This window comes from Carcharodon carcharias, chromosome 9 (genome assembly GCF_017639515.1).
Source record: "Carcharodon carcharias isolate sCarCar2 chromosome 9, sCarCar2.pri, whole genome shotgun sequence".
NCBI classification, from domain to species: Eukaryota; Metazoa; Chordata; class Chondrichthyes; order Lamniformes; family Lamnidae; genus Carcharodon; species Carcharodon carcharias.
In genome coordinates, this window is record NC_054475.1 from 145,180,761 (window position 1) to 145,188,945 (window position 8,185).

Below are 8,185 nucleotides of genomic sequence, written 5' to 3' on the forward strand. Positions count from 1 at the left end.
TATGGTAGTTTTCTCCCTAAATCTAGATGAAATAACCCACGCTTTGAACAAAATCTATTTCCCTGAATATCTTAACAACCTTAAGCATACAAAATAGGGGTTGGTTTTTTCACAGCTTTTCTTTCTCTGCATCTGTAAAAGCAGATGACATCCATTAGTGCAGCAGTGAAAAATCAACAAATTGTTAATAATGCAGTGAACATTGGTAATTGTTGGAGGAAAGCAAAAAATAGATTCCATGTAAACTGTAATTCCAAAATACTTCAGCTTCATGAGTTGTTTCACTGTGTACCAAAGGTGAAAAGAATGAATGTTTATGATGGTGGATGGGGTGCTGATCAAGCAGACTGCTTAATTGTCTTAGATGGTGTTGAGCTTCTTGAGTGTCATTGGAGCTGCTCTCATCCTGGCAAGTGGAGAGTATTCCATCACACTCCTGACTTGTGCTTTGTAGATGGTGGACAGACTTTGGGGTGTTAGGAAGTGAGTTACTTGCCACAGAATCCCAAGCCTCTGACCTGCTATGGCCACAGCATTTATATGACTGTTCCAGTTAAGTTTCTAGGCGATGGTAGTCCCCAGGATGTTGACTAATATCACTAATAGTAATGCCATTGAATGTCATGGGAAGGCAGTTAGATTCTCTCCTGTGTGCACTTGTGTGGAGTGAATGGTTCTTGCCACATTCTTAAATCTATATTTTTTTTTACAATGCATTTGATATAAAAGTACATTTGAAGGTACATTATTTTCAAATGCAAGCAGTTGAAGATTATGGCTAGTTACTTCAATATCTGTCATGGCTTGTGAAGAAATCAAGAGCAGATTCTTGTGGAGGTGACAGGAGTCTTGGTACAGATTTGCTTGTTGCGTTCCCCACATGGCAAGTCCCTTGCCTTTCGCTGGGTTAATACCAGCAGCGTTGGGATGAGGGCCTTAGGACATTAATTGCCCATTTAAGAGCTTCAATTGGCACACAGGAGAGAATCTAACTGCCTTCCCATGACATTCAATGGCATTACTATTAGTGAACCCCACCCCTCATCAACATCCTGGGGACTACCATTGCCTAGAAACTTAACTGGAACAGTCATATAAATGCTGTAGTCATAGCAGGTCAGAGGCTTGGGATTCTGTGGCAAGTAACTCACTTCCTAACACCCCAAAGCCTGTCCACCATCTACAAAGCACAAGTCAGGAGTGTGATGGAATACTCTCCACTTCCCAGGTTGAGAGCAGCTCCAATGACACTCAAGAAGCTCAACACCATCTAAGACAATTAAGCAGTCTGCTTGATCAGCACCCCATCCACCAACATAAACATTCATTCTTTCCACCTTTGGTACACAGTGAAACAACTCATGAAGCTGAAGTATTTTGGAATTACAGTTTACATGGAATCTAATCTTTGCTTTCCTCCAACAATTACCAGTGTTCTCTGTATTGTTAACAATTTGCTGATTTTTCACTGCTGCACTAATGGATGTCATCTGCTTTTACAGATGCAGAGAAAGAAAAGCTGTGAAAAAACCAACCTCTATTTTGTATGCTTAAGGTTGTTAAGATATTCTGGCCCCAGTTAATAGCCTTGGTGATCTCTTGGATAAAGCTAGCAGGATATATTTCCACACAAGCTTTTACTTGTAGCTTTATAATAGACCTTATGTGTTTTGCTTTAGAAGAAAAGCTTTTAAACACAAACTAATCAAATAAAGCACACTTTTATATTGTATAGAGATTAATATAAAGAAGTATCACCGTTTAGTCTATAAAAATACATTATAACCATTTCAAATATCCTGTCACCAGTCACATAATAAATATATAGTGTCAAATTAAAATCTATACTTATATCACAATGGGTAATACCCAGGAAAAGAAAATGCATTTATTTTTTTTGTCAGAACATATGGATGTAAGTTTAGCTATTGGAACAGCATCAATAACATAGCCATTTCAATGAATGGTATTGGGCACTGTCAATGGTTTACTGGGTAAATGCATTGAGTGATGTCACACTAATTCATATAAACCAGAAAATCCTAGGCTCAATTTCACTGAGGTGGTGGATTTCAGCAAGGGCAATTGTCAGGAGATGAGTGGGTGCTGCCTCAGAACCTACATTAGGAATAAACAAAGTTAGCCAGGTTCTCACTCCTCATCACAATCCACTGAATCTTACTGGATTGTGTGTGTGTATTTCAGGTGGGGACAAGATGGGAATTAGTTACGATGCCCTTCTATAAGGATAGTGTTACTGCTACACACTGCTTAGGCTTAGCAATGAGGAATAGCCAGTTGTGAAAGTTAATAAAGGGGTGCAGGTGCCCTTGAAGGCAGAGTTATAGCATTCAGCAGGGTTAGGGGAGAATTAAAATGAGAAGAACTGACAAACTGAATGGAAGAGTGGCTTCAAGCTAACTACAAGAACCTCTTATTGATGTGACATTTTAACCTCCCAGTGCTGTCTTATAAGTCACTTGTGGACATTTTTATTTGTGTCAGTTTGACAATGTACAAATGGTTTGAAGATGTTGTGACCCTGCAGGACTCTCTTCAATGAAAACTTGGAGGCATTCAGTCTGGGAATTCAGCTGCAGAAGGGCTTAGCAAGCTGAAGAGGTATGTCAGCAGTAAATCAATAATACACGGCACTTAAGCCATTGCACTCAGTTAAGTTGATGGGGGAAACTTTTATATCATTTTGGTTTAGAACTCTCTGTGGACATTTTCCCTGCTAAATGCTTCAAAATTAAAGACTTTATAAGTAGTCAAATAATTCAAGTTATTTTCACATCATTTCGAAAGCATTAATCTGTAAGCTGGGAAAGTTCAAATAGAATCAAAATAAACAATTTTAATGTGCAAAAATAGAAATTACACTATCTATAAATTTAATATTAAGTAAAATATCATTAAATTCTATGGGCTAGAAATTGAATAGCCTGCTTTTTGGACATGGAGGTTACAATTCACAACTTGCCCACACCCTGCTCAGAACAAGGTGGGCAACATCTGAATTTCTTATACTCACCTCATCTGATTGGGTACTGTAGGCCCGAATATCTTCCTTACAACTCTTTCCTTCCTAAACTATGGCTTCTGCACTCCTTAAAGGGCCAGGCAGCATTATTTGCAAACCCTGTGATCCAGGCAGACTCTCCAATAAGGGGAAACTGCACAGCTGAAGGGAAGGCAGTTGGTCAATTGACTGGGAAGAGTGTTGGAAGCAGAATGCTACCGTACACAAGGGAACATACACCCACGTTTAGTGTTGCCGAGCTACATGCTCTAGTGCCTGAAGTAGAATACAGGAAGGGTGGATATGTTTCACCAGGTAGACAGGGAGCCCTCACAGAGCAACCTGATGAGGGAGTTGGATCACATTGCCAGGAAGGTCAATACCTGGAATTTGGCTCCAAGGATATGGCAGCTTTGCCGGAAAAAGTACAATGACCTCACATGCATGGTCGAGGTGAGTGCATGCATCCTCACATTACATCCCGTGCCCACCATACCACCAAACTCTCACTCTGTTCAATCCATCCACCCCAATCTCTCCACCCCAGCAGCACTCCATGGCACTCAGGACTCATGCCTAACATTCACACAATGCACCTCACCTTCACACACCTACCAATGCTTTTAGTATTTCATGTGCATCATACGACCTCAAAGATCTTCAGGTATTCACTATGGCAGGCATATTGTCCAAGCACAGTGTCATTTAATTACTGGCAGCCTTTCCTCTCTCTTGCAGGAGAAGGCTGTGCACATCAGGAGAGCCAGAGAACTGGATGGGCCTGTATGACTCCATCCTGATCCCCGAGGAGATGCGCTGGGTCATGTGCCTGGAGACAACGCAGCCCGTGGTTTGTATGCCATTTCCCCGGAGGGTGAGAGGTGTGTCCTGCTGCAGGGGACTCAGATGAGAGCTTTGCTGGGCTGCATGCAGCAGAATGCTGATGGACCTGCACACCGAGATGTTTGGGAGGCCCGAAAGACAGCCAGCTGTCACTCTCTAGGAGCATGGAGGAGTCTGGCACCAACATGGCAGATGGCATTGCACGGAGTTTGGAGCAAATCCTTTCCAACGTGAAAGTGGTGGTCAACATTTGATAACAATGATGGATCCTGCCATGAAGCAGTGTCTGCTAGATACTGTCTCAGTTTCCACTACAGCACAGGTGATGCACATCTTGCTGATGTCACAATGCTGCAGTGGAAGCTCAGATGGAGGTCACGAGATCCATATTTGCTCTCATGCAGCCTCAGAATGCTGCAGTCATGGCTGAGGATGTCACTGCACAAAAGGACCTGCAGGCTGTTACAGCAGTGCAGCAATCCGTGCTCGAGCAGATTACTTGCATTATTGAGGGACCCTCCTATGAGAGTGAAGGGGACCCCATGGAGCAAAAATCTGCTACCTCTCTCAGGGTGACAGCATTCATGCTTCCACCACTGCCACTCTGTCATTGTCCTTGTACCTGCCTCTCAACCAGCCATCTTGGTACAGTCCAAATTTGCACCTTCAAGATCTAAAACTTCTTAAGGGCATCCTCCAAGTCCACCTGCATTCTCCTTCACTGGAAGTCAGCAGCCTTTCACCAGCCTTGTTGCAGCCACTGTAGAGTGCATAGAAGCACTAGGACAGGCAAAGGCACCCGCAAAATAGATGCTAAGGCAATGCACAAAGGTGAATAATTCATTAAAATAAATGCAAACTACTGCAGTTGCTGGAGATCTGAAATAAAAATTTAAAAATCTGGAAAAATTCACTGAGAAGTGCAAAAATAGTCAGGCAGTAAATTAAGGGGATTTTCACTACCCTAATATTAACTGCGATAGTTTTAGCGTGGAAGAAATGGAGGGAACAGAATTCTTATGGTGCATTCAGGACAACTTTTTTGGCTGGTATATAGCAAGTCCAACAAGAGAGGACATAGTTCTCTGGAAGTGAAGCTGGTCAGATGGAAGGCATGACAGTTAGAGAGCATCTTGGTGGTAATGATCATAATTCAGTTAATTTTAACATAATTATGGAAAAGGACAATGATAAAACAGGAGTTAAAGATCTAAATTGGAGCAAGGCCAATTTTATTAAACTGAGGAGTGATTTAGCAAAAGTGGGCTGGAAACAGCTAGTTGAAGATAAATCAGTGTCAGCAGTGGGAGGCAAAGGGGAGATTCAAGGGATTCAGAGTAAACATGTTCCCACAAAGAAAAATGGTGGACCAGTCAAATCTAAAGTCCCCTAGATATTAAGGGTAAGATAAGGCAGAAAAGGAAAGTTTATGTCAGACCCTGAGAACTCTACTACAGAAAGTTGAGAGGAGTATAGAAAGAGGAGGGGTGAAATCAAAAAGGAAATTTGGAAAGCAAAGAGAGGGCAAGAATGAATATTGGCAAGCAAAATCAAGGAGAATCTGAAGGTGTTTTATCGATAAATTAAGAGTAAGAGAAGAACTAAGGAGAGAATAGGGCCATAAAAGACCAAAAAGATAACCTATGTGTGGAGGCAGACAATATGGATATAGTTCTTAATGAATACTCTCTTCACAAAAGAGGGGGACAATGCATATATTGTAATTAAGGAGGAGGAGTGTGAAGTATTGGATGTGCTATACATAGGGAGAAGGGAGTGCTACGTGGATCAGCACCCTTGAAAATGGATAAATCACCAGGGCCGGATGAAATGTAACCCAGGCTGTTAAAAGAAGCCAGGGAGGAAATTGTGGAGGGCCTGACTATCATTTTCCAATTCTCACTGGATACAGGTGAGGTGCCAGAGGATTGGAGGTTTGCTAACAGTGTACCTTTGTTTACAAAAAGGGGTGAGGGATAGGCCAAATAATTACAGGCCAGTCTGTCTGACCTCAGTACTGGCAAATTATTGGAATCAATTCGGAGGGGCAGGATAAGCTGTTACTTAGAAAGGCATGGATTAATCAAGGACAGTCAGTATGGATTTGTTCAGGGAAGTATCGTGTCTGGCTAATTTGATTGAAGTTTTTGAGGAAGAAGCAAAGATGGTGATGGTAGTGCAGTTGATATGGTTTACATGGATTTCAGCAAGGCTTTTAACAAGGTCCCATGAGACAGACAAGGCAGAGGTTAGAAAAATAAATATCCAGGGAATGTAGCAAGCTGGATACAAAATTGGCTCAGTGGCAGGAAACAAAGGGTAATTGTTGATGGATGTTTTTGTGACTGGGAGGCTGTTGTCAGTGGTTTCCACAGGACTCAGTACTAGGTCCCCTGCTTTTTTGCTGTATATATTAATGATTTGGATGTAAATGTAGGGGGAATGATCAAGAGATTTGCAAATGACACAAGAATTGACTGCATGGTAGGTAGTGAGGAGAATTGCTGTTAACTGCAGGAAATTATTAATGGACTGGTCAGGTGTGTAGAAAAATGGTTAATGGAATTCAACCCAGAGAAGTCGGAGGTGGTGCATTTGGGTAGATCAAACAAAGCAAAGGATAACACAAGGCTGAATTTTCTGGCTGGCAGGGGGATGGAGTCTGAGCAGGCGTGGGAGGACATGGACCCGATCGCTACTCACGATCAGGTCCGTGCTGCTATTTTACACAGGCGGGCCAACTAAGGCCCGCCCAGCATACTTCACAGCTCCTATGCACAGCGGAAGTGGGCAGACGGCAGCGGGCACGCTCAGCCCGTCAGGTCCCATGGCAACCCGGCCCTGGAAAGGCTGTTCGCAATGGCTGGGCAGAGGGCTGTGCAGAGGGGCAATGGAGGTGACACAAGTCTGAAGGGTAGGCAATTGGGGATGGCCAGACTGTAGGGTAGGCTATCGTAGGGCAGGCTAGGCTGGAGGGTAGGGTGGGGGGGCCAGTGTGTCCCTCATTTTTCCGATGACTGCCTTGCTGCCCTCCTCGAGGAGGTGGCAGCATAGTGGGAGGTGCTGGTCCCCCAGGACGGGAGAAGGAGTCCCCCTCCCACATGATGAAATGTGCCTGGGAGGAGCTGGCGGAGGTGGTGAACTCTCACGACGTGGTGCGGCGCACCTGGATCCAGTGTCGTAAGCGCTTCAATGACTTGTTACGCTTGGGAAGGGTGAGGACAATGTTGGCATTGGGCACTTAACCCAGCAGGTCGGCTTTCCCCCTGCTGCCCCCCGCCTCCCAACTCTGAGTGTAGTGACTGCATTGAATCATTGACGGCATTTGTCCTTTGCTGGGTGGGCCAGCAGATATTGTTCATGTGAGGTCAACCTGAGAGGGTGGTGAAGAGATGGGTTCTGTGCCCGCAGCATGTGGTACACTGAGACCCACATGACTGTTTTGGGGGCAACCTGGAGGAGCTGCACCTAGGGTGCTGTGCTTGAACTGTAGAACATGTCCAAGTCAGGGTGACGAGGTGCTGGGAGGGGGGCTTCAAGGTGGCATGGCAACAAACCATCTGCTGCCCCCTGTGTTGCACGTGCTTGCGCCTCCTTGCTATGGAAGGATATACTGTGTTGTGCCTAATGTGATATAGGCAGCATGTGGCCAAGGGGATGTTGGGGGTGGGGAACAGGCCTAGCATCTTTGTGTGAGTGTTCGGCGGCAGCGGGGTGAGGAGGCACTGGAGATCTGATATGTCTCACTCTGGTTGGGGTAGGCCATGTGCGAACAGAGTCCATGTGTAATTTGCACAAATCAATGCTCTTTTCTCATTTTCAGGAGGACAATGCTCATAATGCTGCAAAGTGTGTGAGAACTGGTGGAGGTCAGGCACAGTTAGCCATTCTCAGCTGGTTTGAGCAGGACGCCCTGGATTTGGAGAGACACCATGCACCCAGGTCCACTGGTGCCGGTGAGGCTGGGGTGCCATGGCCAGGTATATATGCCCAACAGTGAGGTCAGCATTGTTCTCGGGACAACTGGGGAGATGCCAGCTGTGGATCTGGCAGCTCCCTCCCAGGTGGGGCCAGCACAGGCTCCATGGGCCAGAGGACATCTGCCAAGGTCATCGAGGCCAACAGGACAGCAGAGTCAGCAGGCTGTCTCAGATGCCACACCGAGCGATGGGGCAGCACCAAGACGTAGCACCCAGAAACGTAAACATAAGGCACCTTAGGCACACCACGGGTTTATCACTGGTGCTTTTGTGTTAGCCCGAGATGAGGTCCTTATGATTTGCTTTGAATTGGAACACGCTTGTCATTTTTTTGCTTAAA